The 20,316-nt window shown below is 42.8% G+C and overlaps 1 long non-coding RNA gene across 1 annotated transcript in view; it reads right to left on the reverse strand.

Annotated features, from left to right (window-relative positions):
• The window catches only part of LOC123778846 (uncharacterized), a 101,931-nt gene that overhangs the window by 74,934 nt on the left and 6,681 nt on the right, over nucleotides 1-20,316 (reverse strand). Inside the window, exon 2 of the long non-coding RNA XR_006776018.2 lies at nucleotides 5,655-5,839. This is a non-coding gene — a long non-coding RNA (uncharacterized LOC123778846). The remainder of the gene's footprint in view (nucleotides 1-5,654; nucleotides 5,840-20,316) is intronic.

Genomic DNA, 20,316 nt, shown 5'->3' on the forward strand with positions numbered 1-20,316 from the left:
AAGTTCTAGAGGTGGAATAAGCTGCATTATGCTGAAATAATAAAACCCCCAACATCTCAATGGCCTAACACAACACAAGTTTACTTTTTGCTCATGCTATATGACCAGTGCAGATTGGGAGGGAGGGTCCAGCCCACGCAGGACCAGTGGGCACTCTATCTGATCTGTGTCTCCACTGCAAGAAGGAATTGCTGCAATAGGGAAAACATCTTAAAGCTTCCACAAGCAACTGACACCCCTCACTTCCTGCATGTCACTGACCAAAAAAACCTCATGCCCCTATCCAAATTCAGGGTTGGAGAAGGAGAAGAGTGCAAGCCTACTTGTGCCCAGAAGGAAAAGAACTGGAGATGTTTGAACTGGTCAGAGCTGGTCTCACTGAACACAACAGAGCATCAAACAACGTGGCCTCTTCTAGAAATAGAGATGTGTCAGAAACTGTGGCACACTCTCTGTTTCTCTCTCTGCCACTGCTCCAGGTTAACACTTTAAACAGGAAAGTCTCTCTGCCTCAAATACCCATGGATGACCACATCCCTAATGTTATTGCTGCTCTCACAACTAATGCCACTTAGATGACCTACATCCAGCCAGCATTGCAGAAGGAAAACTTTTGATGCGTTCCTACCAAGTACAATCATTCTGCCTGTGCAGGTCCTTCTTCCCCTCCACGGAGATGGGTTTTTGTAGAGCTCTGTGGCTAGAGGTGGGAAAAGGGATTTCTCTTTTAGATCACACGCCACCTGGAAAACTCCTGGAGCTACAGCAAAATTATTTGTAACAAAATGCTGCGATACCTGTAGCTAAGCATCCATATACAGACAGTTCCTGAATTATAAATGGTTCAACTTACAGTTTTTCGACTTTACAATGGTGCAAAAGCAATACCTTTCTTGGAATTTTGAATCTGGATCTTTTCCCAAGCTAGCAACACGCAATAGGATCCTTTCTCATCATGCTGGGCAGCAGCAGCCACAGCTCGCATTCAACCACCAGATCACGAGGGTCAACGACCACTCTGCACCTGTACAACCATTCTGTTTTTCATGCTCAATACAGTGTTCAATTAACACATGAGATACGCAACACTTTACTGTAAAATAGGCTTTGTGTCGGATGATTTTTTTTAAGATTTCAAGTTTTTATTTAAATTCTAGTTAGTTAACATATAGCATACTATTATGCTATATTTCAGGAGTAGCATTTAGTGATTCATCACTTAAATATAATACTCAGTGCTCATCACAAGTGCCTTCCTTAATCCCCATCACCCATCTAGCCCATCCCCTGCCCAACTTCCTCCAGCAACCCCCAGTTTGTTCTCTGTCATTAATATGGTTTGCCTTCCTCTCTTTTCTCTTTCCCCTATGTTCATCTGTTTCTTAAATTCCACATGAGTGAAATCATATGGTATTTGTCTTTAACTGACTTATTTCACTTAGCATAATACACTCTAGCTCCACCTACATTGTTGCAAATGGCAAGATTTCGTTCCTTTTATGGCTCAGTAATATTCCAGTGTGTGTGTGTGTGTGTGTGTGTGTGTGTGTGTGTGTATGTGTGTGTATGTATGTATATGTATATATATATATATATATCTTCTTTATGCATTCACCAGTCGAAGGACATCTCGGCTCTTTCCATAATTGGCTATTGTTGATAATGATGTTAATAAACATTGGGATGCAGGTGCCCCTTCAACTCAGTAAGTTTGTAGCCTTTGGATAAATACCTTGCAGTGCAGTTGCTGAGTCGTAAGGTAATTCTGTTTTGAACGTTTTGAGGAACCAACATATTGTTTTCCAGAATGGGCTGCACCAGTTTGCCTTCCCACCAATAGTGCACAAGGGTTCCCCTTTCTCCGCATCCTCACCAATACCTGTTGTTTCCTGTGTTGTTAATTTTAGCCATTCTGACTGGTGTGAGGTGGCATCTCATTGTGGGTTTGATTTGTATTTCCCTGATGCCGAGTGATGATGAGCATCTTTTCATGTGTCTGTTAGCCATCTGGATGTCGTCTTTGGAAAAATATCTATTCATGTCTTCTGCCCATTTCTTAACTGGATTATTTATTTTTCGGGTGCTGAGTTTGATAAATTCTTTATAGATTTTGGATACTAACCCTTTATCAGATATGTCATTTGGAAATATCTTCTCCCATTCCGAAGATTGCCTTTTAGTTTTGTTGATTGTTTCCTTCACTGTGCAGAAGCTTTATATCTTGATGATTTTGCCCATATGTCAGCTAATTTAAGTGTTCTGAGCACATTTTTAGGCAAGCTAGGTTAAGCTCCAGTGTCCAGTAGGTAAGGTGTATTAAATGCACTTTTGAATTACGATATTTTCAACTTACAACAGGTTTATAGGGATACAACCCCATCTTAAGTCAAGGAAGATCTATACTTTCTAAATGGGTAAAAATAGAAAATGCAAGTTTTTAAAACTCCTAGATGTCTGCTTTATTCACAATTTGGGCTTCCCTCACTACCCCCCATTTTCTGTCTGTAACACCTTTCTACAAGAATTCTCATCTTTTTACTTTATTTTAATAGAACTTTCCGCCTCCTGGGCATAAAACTCTTTAAAGTGCACATTTGGTTCGGAGGGGTTGTGGATTTTTTTTTTTTCCAAGAGAAGTTTAAAAACCTTCATTTTGCATTCAGGAATAAATGAGAAGTGGTGTTATTTATAATTGGCTCCTTCTAATTCAGACTAAATGTAGATTAATCCTAATTGATAACACATAAAATTTAATTAAACCTTAATAAAGAACCTGGGAAAGAGTTCTCAAAAGATAATATCAATGGTAATGTTGGATGCTGCACACTGCAATACTTGAGATAAAACACAATTCGTAGGAGTATTTTCAGGGCTTTGTGCAAGTCCAGATATGGGTCATTATCTCAAAGAGGACACTCATTAAAATTGTGGATAAATCTGAGAGAGGGTGTTCTTTGTGCAGCTCACCGATAAGAAGTTTGGACCCTAAGAGCTCCCAGTGACCTCCTCAACCCGCCTTCCTCTCTCCAGCCTGTTGGTCAGATGGCGGCTCAGCTCCCTGCACACGGAGCCACCCTGAATCATTGCCAGGAGCTGCCATCCCAGCCCACGACGCATCAGACAAACCCTAAACAACTGAATATCTCATTGTAGAAATCCAATTAACAATGTTACATAAACATCACCCCTCTGATGGATGTTCCTAGAAGAGAAACATTTTCATTTCATGTATTCATGAATATTTTTATGTGTTTGGGAGTGACTGAGGACTGATCTTCCATGGTCAATCACCCCACTATCTAATTACTTAAAACATGAATAGAGAGCCCAGGCAGGTGGGAGACCAGGCCCACAGGAACGGGACGCCTTAGAGATGGGAGCATACACTCGAGCTGCTGGCAAAGCTAAATAAAAGAAGCAAACCCAGATGCCTTCAGGGGTCAGAAGGTAACCCAAGTGAAGACAGTGGGATTGGGCTGGGATCACAGGAAACTGGAAAGGGTCTTCCTAGTCCAAAGGGGGCAACCATTTCCCCATTCTACCCACACTTTCCATTAGGGACTGCGGATCCAATGTTACCAGATCATTTTAGTCTTAATTAGAATTTTTAAATTTGGATTGTAATCTGAAAAATAAAACCTTATTTTTGAGTTGGTAGCAAATCTTTTTAAATGTTTAAATACTCTGCAGGCCTTGTGATTTCTCATGTATAAGTTGACTCTCGATCTATAAAGTTTCTTCCCTTCGGTTCATCTTTTTTTTTTTTTTTTTAGAGAGAGAGCGGGGGTAGTGAGGGGGGCAGGATAGGAAGAGAGAGAATCTCAGGCAGGCTCCATGCTCAGCACAGAGCCCAACACAGGGCTCGATTTCAAAACCCTGAGATCATGACCTGAGCCAAAACCAAGAGTTGGACACTTAACTGAGCCACCCAGGCGCCTCCTTTTGGTTCATTCTTTAGTGAACATTTAATGTTTTTTTGAGCATTCTAGGAAGAAGGAACAGCCCATGCAAAGTGCCCACAACAGGAGTATGCCTGGTGTGTTCAAGAAACAGCAAATAGGGGTGCCTGGCTGGCTCAGTAGGTAGTTCTCAGGGTCATGAGTTCAAGCCCTATCATGGGCATAGAGTTCACTTACAATAAAAAATTACAGTGTAAAATTTAAAAATTAAAAGTATTAAATTAGAAAACTAAAAATTAAAGTATAAAATTTTAAAAAAGAAATAGCAAATAAACTAGTGTGGCTGGAACAGAATGAGTGAAGGAGAGAGTAGGAGGTGAGGAGAGAGAGGAACAGAGGAGGAAGTAGATCACATAGGGAGAAAGCTACCAGGCCTCTTCATCACTGGAACGACTTTGGTTTTTAGTCTACGGGAGTTGGGGAGCCACTGGAAGGTTTTGAGCAAAGAGACACGGGCAGACTTGTGTTTGGTAAAGGATCCTTCTGGTTGCTGTGCTGAGAAGACTGTTGGAAACAGAGAAGCCGGGAGACCAGCGAGGATGCTGTAGCAGTATCCAGCAGTGAGGGGACTGTGGCTCAGACAAGAGTCGTAGCAATGGGGAGGGTAAGGACATAGCCAGCTTCTATCTTAAAGGTAAAGCCAACAGGAATACCTGTAACACTGGTTGTGGGGAGTGAGAAAAACAGAGGATTAAAGAACAATTCCAAGCTTTTAGCTTGAATCACTGGAAGGATGACAGGTATCAATATATACCCCCCAATCCCAAATTCTCCCAGATGATTTCAAATGGCCAGGACGCCCTATTTATCATCCTCTGTCCAATAATAATGATGATGTTAAAGAGTATTATCTTTTTATTGAGCACTTACTCTACAGCCAGGCATTTTCTATGCAATATTGCATTTAATCCTCCATCCACTCTGTGAGTTAGATCCTGTTATTTAGTGCCATTTTCTCCATGAGGACAGTGAGGTTCAGAGAAGTTAAACAAGTTGCCAGGTTTGCAAAACTACTAAGTGACAGAGCCAGGGTTTAAACCCAGGACCCTATGACTGCAAGGCCCATGACCAAAACCACCACGCTATCTTCAAATCTACCTTTTTATATGTCAGGTACGGGTTGGGTCCTTTCACATCATATGATTTTACTTAATCTCTCCAACAATCTTATGAAGTAGGTACTCACGTTTCCATTTTCAAGTGGAAGCCAACTGAAATACCTACCCAAGCCCTACTTCCCTTATTCAGAAATCTTTGTTCTCCAAGAAAATATGATAAGGCACATGGCATCTTCCCACCTGGGCCAATACTGGCTTGGGTAGAACAACTGAGTAAACTGGGGGAGATATAAAGAGGCAAAAGACACAGTCTCCTCTGTCAGGGAGTGTGACTCTCCTGGAGAAGATGATCTGTTACCCAAGGCCATTCAAATGCCACTAGGTCTCAGTATGTGCCTGCCTTCAGCAGGCAGCCTGCCCAGCGCGGGGAGGGCTTGCTCTTTACTAGGCTTTGAGAACAGAACAATGGACAGGAGGAAGTTCCTACACAATCTAAGGGCAATTAGGAATTTTGGAGGCATACGCATTTCTGTAAATGATGTGCAAAGCTTATTTAAAGGCATCATAACTGCCACTGAGCTGAGTGTCTATTCCCAGTTCTTTCCCTTAAATGTTAAAGACTAAAGACAGCACTTACCATCTGCTGTAGCTTGAGATCTGCTCCTTCCCCAAGGTCTCCTGACATGGCAAGGCCTGGCTGGCAGCCCCATCTGACACAGCCCACCAGCAACATCTAGAAGCAGTCAGAACATCTGCTGGCCTGTTCTCTGCAATATGCAGCTGCTGGAGACTCGTAACCCTTGCCTCTCAGGTCACTTCAGCCTGTGGACAGTAAGGAACCCAGATCTGAGGGCACTTATCTCAGTTCTCATCCAGTGTGTTATTTATTCAACAAATGTTTACTAAGCACCTGCTAAGTGTCAGGTGTGGTTATAGATGATACCATGGTAAACAAGAGAGATGCAGGCTGTTCCCTGATGGAAAAAAAAAAATCTAGAAGGGAAATAAACTTTGATTACGTTCACTGGACATTGGGAAGATGTACAGAGTATTTCAGGAACATGTAATTGGTAGATCTAAACCAACGTGGGGTATTCTGGATGAGTGATCTTTGAGCTAAGAAATGAAACACGCATTAGCTTGGTGAGGGCAGAGACTGGTGAATCATTCGGGCAGAGAGAACAGTGTGAGGAAAGGTCCTAAGTCTGGACAGAGCATGTCAGTTTTGAAGAAAAGAATGAACTGTAGAACAGTGGGGGAGCATGACATAAAATAAAGCAAAGACGCCAGATCATGTAAGGCCTGATCACCGTAAGGAGTCCTTTTTATCTCCCAAAGGCAGTGGGAAGCCATTAAAGGGTTTAGGCAAATGAATGGCTTGATTAGATTTATATTGTAAAAAAATCTTTCTGATGGCTGTGAGGAGATTGATGGAGGGAAAGAGGAGGAGGAGGAGTCTAGGCCATTGCAGTGGTATAGGTGAGAGAGGATGGTGCCAGAGGCCATAAGGGTGGCAGTGGAAATGAAAAGGATGAGATCTAGGTCTGTTTTTGGAAGATGCAACAAAACATGGTGAGACTGTATGAGGTGGGTGAGAGAAAAGGCAGAATTGAGGCTGATTCTATCTTTTAGGAATGATGGTGCCCTCTGTCGGATGGGGAAAGGCGGAAAAGGGTAAGTTTAGTGACTAAGGTGATGAATTCATTTCCAGACATTCTCAATCAGAGAGGACTGCAAGACATTCAAGAGAACATATACATCCAGAAACAAAACCTAGCCAGCCTCCTATAGTGGTTGGTTATTTGTTCTGACTCTTCTTATGTAAAGATAGCATAGCCAGGAAAGACAAACTTCCACCTTGTGACTATCCTCCTGGCCCGGCCAGCAAAGAAAAACTTTCATCCTATGAGTCCCGCCTGGCTCATGTTGCTGCTGTTGCAAATAAAAACGTGCAAATGGATACCCCGAAGAGCCAATGTTTCAGAAGCACGTATCATGCAGCACCTTGGACAGATCCCTGACTGCCCTTGCCACAAACTTAGGCTTGTCATTCTATGCATCTTGTCTTCTATCCTGCCCCTTCCTACCCCACTGACCTCAAACACTACTTTCTGTGTGTCAGTTCATCTGTTCCCCTTATTTATGGCTTAGAACCCCAAAAGACATAACCTTGAATTTAAAGTCTTCCACCATCTGATTCCTGATGTGAATGCCATGAGACAAGCCTAAGGAAAAGTAGGGTCTGAAGACCAGTGAGGATCTTCCTAGCATCTGACAGAGGGTGGACAGAACATTAAACCAGGGAAAGCATGAAGCGAGAGAGAGAGATACAAGACCGAGAAATTAATGACGCACAATAGATCCTTCCAAAAGCTAAAGTCTGCTTAGGAGATCAAGATCAGGGTGAGCCCTGCAGGACATGGAGGGAGAGGGAGAGAATGAAAAGGAACAACCAGGAAGATCATGGGGGGTAAGAGTAGCTGCAGGAGAAGACCCTTGATAGAGCTTACAGCAACACCAAAGAACAATGTGTGCTTACAATTCTGTGTGAGTGGAAGGATGCAGCTTGGTAGTGCATAAAGACACTCCAGTAATGGTATTGATTTAGGTCCACAACTTCTAATTAGGAGATAAAAGGAAAAGAACATAAGGTAATTCTGTGTGCCCACATCACATAATGTTCACAATGCACTCTGCTTTGAGAGGGGAGAAATGGCAAATTTGTGGTACAGAATGCATAGTCTTGTTTATGTTTGCACAGAAAATTTAAAGTCTGGCAGGATATACTCTAAACTGTTAGCAAAAGTCCTCTCTGAAAGGTGGGATCATAATAAGATTCCATTTTCTCTGTAATGTCTTTGCTTTTATGATTCTATACTAAGTCACTGTTTGGCCAGTATGCACAAGTGCAGCAGTGTGGATTGCTAAAATACTTCTGATTGGTTGGGAAAAGCCACTCTCCCAACACCCTGCGCTCAAAGAACCTTCCCCAACCTATCCATGATTCAGCAGGTGAAGGGTTAACACTGAGTACAGCTGGGAGCTGCCAGGTCCCTTCCAAGGCCAGTGTCCATTCTGATGGTTAATTTTTAAAATATTTATTGTTTGCAAAAAAATATATATTCTTTTTTTTTTTTAAGCATGGTATTGACTCCAATCAGAATTGCAGGACTATGATGCTGGAAGGATTCAGAACACTGGTTTGCAATTTTTATTGTGGTCACTATTCACATGCCAAATGACCCCTACCTAAAGGACTCACTTTTATAGTATGTTTCCCCAAATTCTAAAAATTATTTAAAATTTTTTAAAACCAAATGTCCTGCAGAGACTTTGCCTCCTCTTATTTGCACTTCACCCAGATATAGCTGCCAAAATAAGAGTCCCAGCAAGGACTCTGCCTGATGCTATGTCACAGCCCAAGTGGGGCTGCTCTTTCCTGAAGACTTGTGTCAGCTCCCTTTTCCCCATTCACTTTATGCTTGGCCTCTGTTCCTTAATATTTCTTATTATTATGTTCTGTCACCCTGACTGCTTCGTAAGCACTCTGAAGACATATAATTTGGCAGGTTTTTTTGTCCTCACTCTACCTAGCCTACTGCCTGGTTTGTGGAGACTTTCAAGGGTATTTATTGTTATTGATACTGAAACGTGTTATTTGCAAAGTGATCCTCTTCCCTGGTTACTGCCCGAACTGTCCCTGCAGGGTTAGTGCGGTGGAGGATACAAAGCCTGTCATCAGAGGCTTAAACACAACTGGGGTTGGAAATATTCCCCCTTCTGAAGGAGCAGAAATCATTTTCTGCCTGCCTGTCCCAACAGGTATTGCTTTTACAATCCTCTCTTATCTTTAATATCCTTTTCTACTCATCCCATTATCTGGTAACAAATATCACTCTCTTTTCTTTCAGAATAGTTGTTACAGGACAAAAGTTCCTTACCTACCCAGTATGTTCCATGCTGGACATTAGGACTCATTGCTTTTATCAGCGTCCCTGTGTCCAGAGATCAAAGTGCCTTAAACCAGATGAAGATTTTTCAGTGCCTGGCTCGTCAGCCAGTGTATGGTTAATAAAGGTAATCCAAGCAGGTGTAATAAGAAAATCTCCAAATTCCAGTGGTTTAGCATAATGCACCCTTATTTCTCACTCACATCGAAGTCCAGTGAGTGTTTCTGGTCAGCAGGCAAGTTTCGTCCATGCAGTGACCCAGGGACCCAGGCTCTTTTCGTCTTATAATTCTGCTTTCCCCCAGGGCTTTGGATTACCTGCACTCAGGCACCCACTTCTTCAAAGACCTTGACCCACAAGTGACACATGTCACTTCTGCTCATGTTCCCTTAGTAAAGGCTAACTGATGACCACCTGTTGATGCAAGGGAAGCTGGGTCCTGTGGTTCCTGGTCCCAGGAGCAACTCTGTGCTGTCACAAGGGGATCATGGGCTCTTGGTGGATAGCTAGCCATCTGCTACAGCAAATGAATTTTCAAAGGCTTAGAAGATCGTCCAGTGAGACTCTTAAGGAAAACCATCTCCAAATGAAGGCAAAGGAAGCATTTTCAGGCTTCTTCTCTCCAAGTCCCTTAAGAACACTCCCGCTACTTGCCACAAGATGCGAGTTTTCATGGAAATGGGGGAAGGTTTTGAACTGGGGGGGGGGGACTGTACAATGTGACAACCTATATAAACCTTCAAGCTAGGCTTGTAGCATTGTAGGACGTGCATCCATAAAGCATGTGGGCATCAGGAAGTCAAAAAACATTCTGCAATTCTTTGAACCAAACTGGTCTCCCTCTGGAGTTACCACTGCCTGACAGTGCATCCCCACACTGTCATCATCCATACAGCCAAACCTTGAGGCAAAAATCAAGCCCAGGAAGGAAAACTGAAGTAAACTCACAGAACACGTGTCTAATAAAGCTATTTCTTTCAGAAATATAAGCAACTGCTACTGGTCCATAATGAACATTTTTATTTTTAAAGTATTTTCTTTCATAGAGAAGAAATGTAATTCATTCTTTTCCCCAAAATAATAAAGAAAATTGCTACTGAGAACAGTTTGGCATTTGAAACCTAGTGGGAGATTTCTCCAGCAGATGGTTTTGTGGCAAAAAGCTTTTAAGAATTTCTAACTGCTAGCAAAAAATATATGAGAGAGAGAAAGGGAGAGAGAGAGGGGAAGGGAGGGAGGGAAGGAGGGAGGAGGGAGAGGGAAACCAGAGAGCGAGAAAGATTGATTTGATATGATCAAGAAAAGATGTACCCAAAGAAAGCAATCCTTATTCAAGTTCTGATGACTCAAATGATCCATAGACTAGGTTGTAGATTCCAAAATCTGGCTGTGCATCAGAATAGCATGGAAAGCTTGTTTAAAATAACCATGGAATCGGAATATCTGTGGGTGGTGACCAGACATGCATATTTTTTTTTTAAAGTTCCATAGATGATTCTGTTGAAACCCGGTGGCCCAGTCTTTTTTTTTTTTTTTTTTTTAAACTCTGATGGTGGTTATGCAAACCAGTAGGCAGTATTTTTAGCTTAGCAAAGATCCTGCCCTTTTGGCCACTTGGCTGTCATTTGCTACATGAGCACGTCCCCCAGCAGCAGGCTCTCCAGCAGGTCCCTCATGTTACCACACAAAGCACTTGGGTGATGTTCTTAAGAACCCCATCGACAAAGATACCAAAGCAGTTAATTATTTTATTTGGAAGCAAGGGAGACAGACTTCACAGCCAATCCACCCAGCACTATGTGCAGAGAATCAGAGGTGTGTCACAGCCAATGGCTCTGCCAAATACCATTGGCCACATCCTCTCAGAAGGTGGGGCGGGGGGTATCCTGGGAGGCTTGGCGGATCAGCTTTAGCTCCCAACACAGCTGCCTCCTGGCTGAAAGGCCAGGATAAGTCCCTACCCAACCCAGTCTGCTTATTTATAAAATAGTAACTGAAAATTCTGACCCCAGAGTGCTGTGAGCTGCAAAGGGGAAAAAGGTGAGAAAAGCACCTGGAAAAGCACCTGCCACAGAAAAGGAACTTGATCAATGGTACTTCCTTACCACATTTCTTTAAACCTCCTTCTCCCTGGAAAAAAAGAGAACCAATTGTCAAAGGCTGACAGAAGACATTCATGTTTTCCCAGCACTCCAGGAGTTGTCTACAGAAGGGTTATCCACGACAGAATCTGGAGACAGGTGTCGATCTCTATTCTTATGTAAGGGAGCTATTACTTCTAATTCCTGCTGTCACCTCAACCAGAAAGCATCTCTTTGTACCTGAGGCCATGGTAGGAAATGCCAGGTATGGCTTTTGCAGCCATAACTTGGGTTATGGGCATGATCTCTGTGAGTCCCACATGGTCAAATGCTAAATTATATGGGATTCAAATTAATCATATAGACAGTCATAAAACAACAGACTCTAAATATTATTTACCCAGCATCAAGCAGATGTTTGTTTCCAAAGCTACAATCTCCTCTAATTGGCTGACATTGTGCTGCATAAACACCCATGCAAGCTTATGTTCTCTAATGAATGACAAATGCCTAGAAGAATCCTCTGTGGATTGGCAGCCTCCCCCTCCAGCATGCAAATTGCATGGAAATTCCATCAGTACATGCAGATAAGCTGATCTGCATGATTGGCAGACTGGTGGATAAACACACCCATGGAGTCATTGTCCAAATTCAATTTGGTGGGTTCATCTCTGTTTTTAGTGATCATTTGTTAAGTTATTCATCCAGCCAACATTCCCTGAGCAGCCATTCCACAACAGGCTCTGTCTTGGGCTTTGGGAATACAAAGATGACTAAAAATATGGTCTCTCACTTCAGGTAGTCCACAGTGAAAGAACAGAGACACGACTGGTAAAGAAAGTTAACAATGTGAGAGGCGCAAAAATAGAATGTGGGCAAGCATCTGTGGTCAGAGAGGGAATAAATCAACTCTGCCTATAGGGGTTGGGGATAGCTGCCCAGATTTTCAAAGCAAAACTCAGAGGAAGATCTTAAGAGTCAGCTAGACAAAGTGTAGAAACGGAGGTCGCAGTAAAGAGAATAGCAAGGACACATGACAAAACATGCCGGGGTTTGGGAGCCGACAACAGTTTGAACTTGCTGGAGCATACGGTGCAAGCAACTGTCTGCTGTTTTAGCTCCTTAAAAATGCGTGCAAACTATACAGCCCCTTTGAAGGGTAACATGGCTGTTATCTATTGAAATTTAAAATGTGCGTTATCTTGTTTGCATAGCAGCAAAAGATATGGCAGAGAAAGTGATCCTCTATAAGGAACTAGTTAAATATGGTACATCCACATAGAGAAATACTACGCAAACTAAATACTCTGTCAAAAGGCATAAGTATATGTCCCATAAACTTACAAGATTTACAGTTATGGGTAGATCTCCAGAAGATACGGTCAAGTGAAAAAATCATGAGATAATAAAGACAGGATGCTACCTTTTGTGTAAGAGAGGAGACAAAATAGCAATACCTATTCTTCTTTGCTTTATTCATAAAGAAACCCTGGAAGGATATACAAGAAACTAATAACCTGTAAGGGTGGGGGGAATAGATTAGCGAAGAGCTGGGGGTGAGACTGCAATGCAGACCATGTAGATTGTTTTTTTAAATTTTCAAATCACATAAATGCATAATCTCTGAAAAAGTAGGACCAGGGGTGGGGCACCTGGGTGGCTCAGTGGGTTAAGCATCCAACTCGTGATTTCAGCTCCAGTCATGATCTCAGGGTCTTGGGATCAAGCCGTGCATTGCAGTCTGTGCTCAGTGGGAAGTTAGTTTGAGAGATTCTCTCCCTCTGCCCCTCCACCAACTCCTCTCAAATAAATAAGTAAATCTTAAAAAAAAAAAAAAAGTAGGACCAAATTTTAAAATGTATCTGCCTCATGGCCCACCAATTCCAGTCTTGGTATCAATCACAATCACTCACACGCTTGCATAAGGATATTAGGAGAAGGAGGAAGAAGAAGAAGGAGAAGGAGAAGGAAGAAGGAAGAAGAAAGAAGAAAGAAGAAGAAACTGGATCAACAAAAATGTCCATTAATAAAATCATAGAATAAAAAAAGTATGTTCATACTTTGGACTATCATGCAGCAGTTAAAACTATGAGGTAGATCTTCTATTCACATGGACAAATCCAAGACTCCCAGAAGGATAGGATACTATTACTATAACACACACACCCCCCAAGTAACACTGTGCTATCTAAGCTGCAGTAATTCACACAAATCTGTTACCAGTGCTTACTTCTGGACATGGTCTAGAGCAGTAGTCAGTGCTTGTCTTCTATAAAGAGCCAGACAGTCAATGTTTTAGGTTTTTCAGGCCTTACGGTCTCTGTTGTGCCTAATCACATATGGCAAACACAGCCACAGACAATATATAAATAAGCTGTGTTCCAATAAAACTTTATTTCAAAAACAGACAGGGAGCCAGATTGAGACTGCAGGCGTAGTTTGCCAACACCTGGTCAAAAGAACCAAGACAGGAGATGTTGATTAAAGATTTTTTTTTTTTACAAGGAGAATGAAAGTATCTCTTACTTATCTAACTAAAGTTCATTAAAAACAACATAAATACGTTAGTCTGCTTGGGCTCCATAATATCATATACTGGGTGGCTTGAATAACACACACTTATTTTCTAACGGTTCTGGAGGCTAGAAGTCCAAGATCAGGGGCGCCTGGGTGGCTCAGTCGTTAAGCGTCTGCCTTTGGCCCAGGTCCTGGGATCGAGCCCTGCATCAGGTGCCCTGCTCCGCTGGGAGCCTGCTTCTTCCTCTCCCACTCCCCCTGCTTGTGTTCCCACTCTTACTGGCTGGCTCTCTCTGTCAAATAAATAAATAAAATCTTGAAAAAAAAAAAAAAAAAAGAAGTCCAAGATCAAGGTGCCAGGGGTGGTTTTTGGTGAGGACTCTCTTTCCGGCTTGTAGACTGATGCCCTCTTGCTGTGTCTTCACATGTTTTTCCTCTTTGTGCATGGAGGAAGAGAGAGAGAACACTCTGGTGTCTCTTCCTCTTCTTACAACGACATCAGTCCTATCAGATCAGGGATCCATCCTTATGATGTCATGTAACCCTAACTACCTCCCTAAAGGCCCTATTTCCACATAGTCGACTACTTTGGGGGTCAGGCCTTCAACATGTGAATCTTAAGGAGACACAATTCAGTCTGTAACAGTGGGTCAAGACTTGTGCCCTATAATAACAATACGAATACACAGGCTCCTCCTCCCAGATTCTAAAAGAAATGAGTCAAAATCATGATGGTTCTGGACATCAGAAGGCCCAGCCAGGAATTATACCTTCCTTCCTGAACATTCTCTCCTTCTTTTCCCTGGCAGGAATGTTCCTCTCCCCGAGGCAGTGCTGGTGTCCTGCCTGGGTAGGAAGTCTTTACTACCACACCTCCCCCCACCAACTGACACTCTCTCTCTCTCTCTCTCTCTCTCTCGATTCCTCCTCACCTGTCAGAGGTGCTAGAAAGGCATGTGCTGAGAAAACCATGGCAATAGCTCCAGATCCCCTTTGGGACTTATGTCTATATTTGTCTCTATCTTCTGATATTTATCTATCTAAATCTTTCGAGAGAAATTATAAGGAACTGGCTTATGCAATTATAAAGTCTGAGAAGTCCAGACCCAGGAGAGCCAATGGTATAGTCTGAATCTGAGTTCAAATGCAATAGAAGACCAATGTCTCATCTCAAAGACAGGCAGAGAGAGAATTCTTTCTTATGCAGCCTTTTATTTTCAGGCCTTCAACTGATTGGATGAGGCCCACCCACATTGAGGAGGGCAATGTGCTTACTCAGTCTACTGAATCAAATATTAATCTCACCCAGAAACTCCCTCAAAGACACACCCAGAAATGTTTAACCAAATGTTTGGCACCTTGTAGCCTAGACAAACTGACACATAAAATTAACCATCACAGCAAGGGACTAGAAAAAACTCAAGCGTCCACCAGTAGAAGACTGGTTAAATAAATTATGGGACAGCCAGACAAGGGGACACTGTACAATTATAAATTTAAAGAGAAGAAAAAAGAATGAACTTCTCTAAATACTCTCATGGAAAGAACAAAAGTGGAAAAAGCAAAGTGTAGAATATGTGCATAATAGGATAGATTTGAGAAAATGAGGAAAAATTAGCATTTATATTTGTATTTTCTTATATATATGTAAAGAACCTCTGGAAGGAGTCCTAAGAAACCACACAACTTTCCTATGAAGATAGGAACTAGGCACATACAAGACAAAGAAGGGAGGGAGGATTTTTGCAGACTCTTCATATTGTCTGGATTTTAACTATGAAAATGCAGTACCTATCCAAAAAACATTTTAAATAACTGAGAAGAGAAAAACAAGTGTTGGGCACTTCCGAAGGTCCAATGTGGAAGTCATAAGTACACATCCAGCCAGTAGCGAAAGCCATGAAGAAAATGAGGTTGTCCAGGCAAATATGGAGAGAAGGAAATAATGTGGAACTCAGACCCTGGGGAACACCGACATTTCAGGGAGGGGGAGACGAAGAGACTGTGCAGGAGTCAGGAAGGTAGAGAAGGTAGGAAGGTAGAGAACCGGAGAGTCAGGTGGTCTCGGAGGGTATGCAATGGTCTCATGACGATGAGAAATGTAAAGTACAGACTTAAGCATTCGGCAGTTGGATCATTTCTGGGATGATATATTTAACCAGATAGTCTGTATTGTGTTTGCACTTTCTGTAGGAAATAGATCATGTAGTTACATCTCTTCCCTGGAATTTCTTTAGCTGCTGTCAGTGCAACCTGATTTGAGATGTAAATAAACTGCGGAGATAATGCCGGGATCTCGGCAGACTCCGTTCTGCCGCCCGCCCAGGACGAGGGCGGTGATGGATGGTGCGAGGGCCACTGCATAATCTCTTCTGTTTTAATACTCGATTATCATGTCCCTCATCTTCCCCCAGAACCCGACTCAACACATTAAAATCTCTTTGTTCCTTCCACAATGCTTGTATCTCCCTTGCATCTCCAGCCTCCTTTAATATCGTTCATTATTGAAATGAACACAGAAAACCAATTACCCGGGTGGCAGCAGGAGTTGGTCATGTGCCCACCCAGCCGCACTGGGAGCCTGATTCCTTGTTGAGATAAACAAGAACCCCCATACATAGCCAAGCTCCTCACCTGTCCTTGGGCTCCTGGGAGCCACCCCAACACAGCCACAGGGCTTTAGACATTCCTGTTCGGCTAATTCAGTGCATGTTTGTTGTCACCAGATGCTACGGGAGGGCGTGGCGTGTCTAAGTTCGGGGGCCAGGCAGCTCTGCAGGCCAAGCCGTTGTCAACACAGTGAAGAGCAGAGACTCTCAGAATACCTGAGTTCCAATCCAGGCTCTGTTAACAAAGCTGTCTGACTTTGGGAGGATTCTTCATTTCACAGTGCCTTGGATCCTCATTTGTGAAATGTAAATGATGATAGTACCTACCTGGGTGCCTGGGTGGCTCAGTCAGTTAAGCATCTGCCTTTGGCTCAGGTCATGATCTCGGGGTCCTGGGATCAAGCCCCACGTCAGGCTCCCCACTCAGTGGGGAGTCTGCTCTCCCGCTGACCCTCCTCCCCCTCATGCTCTCTCACATTCTCTCTCTCAAATAAATAAAATCTTTAGAAAAAAATAATAGTACCTACCTATTATGGGTCAAATTGTGCCCCCCCAAAAGTTGAGAGTCCTGACCCCCAATATCTGTGAATGTGACTTTATTTGGAAAAAGGATCTTGGCAGATATAATCAAATTAAGCCTCCTAGATTAAAGTAGCATCTCAGTGGAGTGACCAGTGTCATTGTGAGGAGAGAGATTTGGAGCCACAGACCCAGGCACACATGGGAAAATGCCACGTGATGGAAGGAGCAGAAACGGGAGTGATGCAGCTCCAAGGCGGGAGCAAGGGTGGCCACCAGACGCTGGAAGAGGCAGGGAAGGGGGAAGGATTCTCCCTGAGAGGCTTCAGAGGGAGCATGGCCTAGCCGACTACTTGATTTCAGATTTCTAGCCTCCAGAGCTAAGAGAGAATAAACTTCTGTTATTTTAAGCCTCCCAGCCTGTGGCAACTTGTTACAGCAGCCACAGGGAACTAATACACCCCCTCAAAGGCTTGGTATGAGGATTAATTAATTATACATGCAATCCATGCAAAGTGCTTAGGAGAGCGTCTAACACCTAGTGAGTCATACAAAAGTGCAGCATTATCGTTATTACTAATTATTATTACTGTGGTAGCCTTGTCCCATTAAGCAGGCCAAGTTTCCCTCATCACGTCAAATAACAGCTGACAGACAGATAGGTTAGGTGCCTCCCACCTTCACAGAAACCTAGAGCTTCCAGTTGGTAAGCGAGTCCTCACTCTACCTCTGGAGCAGGTGAAAAGCCCAGCTTCTCCCATCTACACCGCGTGAGTCACCTTTGCAGGGGTACTGTGACAGGGAGGATGTCCAGGGCATTTGCATAAGCTGACACCTTGTCGAAGTCTAGGCTGGTTTCTGCTAAACTGAATCGTCCTGGTGGGGAGAACCAGTTCCTTAGTCAAGGTTACTGAGGCATGGGAGCACTGTGGTTAAGCACATCGATCTTGGAGTCAGACTATGTAGTTCAAATCCCACCCTCTCCCCTTACCAGCTCTGTGACCTTCAGCGATTCGTTAACCCCTCTGAACCTCAGTTTCTTTATCTGTAAAATGGGCAAAAGCTAGCGTAAGGTGTATAAGAACATACAGGTGAATAATCTAGAGAAGGTGGGAAAAGGGGCAGTTTGTTCAGAACCAACACAGCCTCTCTTTCTCCTACCTACACACACACACACACACACACACACACACACACACACCCATCTGGTGGCACTTCTTAGATCATTCCTAAAGCCTAGCAGAGTTATCTGTTCTTTTGCCTGTCTCTGTGTAGACTAAGCTCCTTCAAGAAAGAGAATGCGTGTGTCCTGAGCATCCTGAATATACAGAGTCCTTGTGACCAAGAACACATACTGAACAAAGTGTCTCAATCCTAAGGCATTTACATTCCAGCTTTATGATTTCTACTGTATCTACTTACTCCATGAATTCTTATTCTAATAGTTAAGTTCCTTTCAATCAAGGGTCAGCTAACTGCAGGCCTAATCCGACCACAACTACTCGAGTACTATCATCATGGCTGCTTTCAAGCTACAACAGCAGGATCGAGCAGTTTGCAGTGGAGACCATATGACCCACAAGACTGATGATATTTACTATTTGGCCCTTTACAGAAAAAGTCTGTCAACCGCTGCTTTCAATCAATTTGTTGTTTTTAAGTGTATTTTTAAATAGGAAACTTCCTATATCTAATGTAAATGGAAACCAGTATTTCTTGCCATGGAAGGCAGCAATCAAATCACTATGGAACTATGAAATAAACCACATACCAGCTAAAAGTACTTATCATGCCTCAGGAAGCCAGGCTGTAGTGCACAAAACAGAAGGCTTGGGAGGAGGTGCCAGGACGAACAGTGGAAACTGGGGGGGGGGGGGGGGGGCGCCCAGGCTACTCTACAGGCAAAAATGTAGAAAGAAAAAAAGGAAAGTGTGAGTACTGGATCTTGAAACAGCCATGCAATAGTGTGGAAGGAGGAAGACTATACCAGCAAAGGAGGCAAAGAAGAAACCCTCCAGGCAGAAGATGACCCAGAATTTTAAGAGCAGGAGCTCAGAGGACACCCAGGCAAAGGGACCACTGAGAAAGGTAGTGAAGGCTCCTCACAGACGATCCAGAGGGGGGAAAAGAATTTTTTTTCAACATTTCAAAGTAATAAGCATAATTTATAAACTGGATTAGAAAAGAACATCTCAGCATATTTATAATGAAAACAGCTGATGCTAATGAGAGCAATAACATTTAAATAGAAATCTGTTTACCTTTGGGAGATTCATGCAGAACTTCACTGCTGTACTGATTGATTTAAGGACCAGGGACTGGACTGATTAACCTTCCTGAGTTTTCTGGATTTAAAGGGTAGCTGACTGAGGTGCAGAGGCAGACTGAGAAGCTAGCAGCCTAACTAACTAGTGATTGGGAGTAATTAGAACCAGGTGGAAAAGAGGTCGCAGCGCCCAACCTGGCCATATGCTCCAGTTCTTTCCTTTATGAGCACCACAGACTCCTTGAAAATGCTGAAGAGAGCTATGCCCCTCCTTCCCAGAAAACTGCACAGAAATACATACACCAAAACTTCTGCATTTAAATTTTTTTTCTACGTTGGAAATGTATTTCCTACACATGAAGAAAAATTAAAAGCAATCTTTAAAAAAAAAAGTCTTGGCCTCATTTTTTATAACACGTTAAGATTCAAGGTCTATTTGAGTGGTAGAGGGAATAGATCTAAAATAAAACAAAAAAAAATTTCAATTCTTCTCAAAATCTCATTTTAATGAGATGTCTGTGATTTTTTGGCCTGAATAGAAAGTTGGAATTGTGGAGTGGTCTCTGGCATCAAAACCAAATCATTTTCAAATTTTCATTTAAATGGTACCTGCATGGACAAAAACCCTGAACCCCAAAAATGCAGAGGAAAAGAAAAAAGTATTATTCCTATTATTGACTTGGCCAACTTAGTGTGGGGTTGTGTCAATAAACACCAAATCCTCCAAAATATTTTGAACATTGAATTTACGTCAATTTTTTTCCCTCGTCCTTAGGCTAATGAGGCTAGATGGATGAGAGAAGTCCTTATGCATCATGTTTAAATTTGAAGATGGTCTGGGGCGCCTGGGTGGCTCAGCAGGTTAAGCATCTGCCTTTGGCTCAGGTTATGATCCCTGGGTGCTGGGAGGTCCTGGGATCAACTCCCTGCTCAGCGGGGCGTCTGCTTCTCCCTCTCCCTCTGCCCCTCCCCCTGCTCATTCTCTCTTTCATGCTGTGCTCTCTCTCTCTCTCTCTCTCTCAAATAAATAAATAAAATCTTAAAATTTTTTGAAGATGGTCTGAGTAACTCCTGTTAACCTTAAAAATAAAACTACCAGTTATTTTACCAGCAAAAGTGGGTTTATCTGGGAATAGCAGAGAATTGCAATCTAGGACAAGTGCTTCTGCAAAACTGCAGGCAAGTCTGGAGAACAAAGAAGAGAAGTGTTCTAAAGGGGAAAGGGGGATGGATGTAGGGGAGGCTGTTCGAACTAAAAGTCTACTGGAGTAAACCAGGAGTTCTAAGTGGAGTGGCTTCTCATTGTCTGGGCTGTTGGCAGGGTAGGAGGAAAGCCTTTCTTCCTCCTGCTGGAGTA

This window comes from Ursus americanus, chromosome 2 (assembly GCF_024610735.1).
Source record: "Ursus americanus isolate L20-20 chromosome 2, mUrsAme1.1.p, whole genome shotgun sequence".
In the NCBI taxonomy this organism is placed as follows: domain Eukaryota; kingdom Metazoa; phylum Chordata; class Mammalia; order Carnivora; family Ursidae; genus Ursus; species Ursus americanus.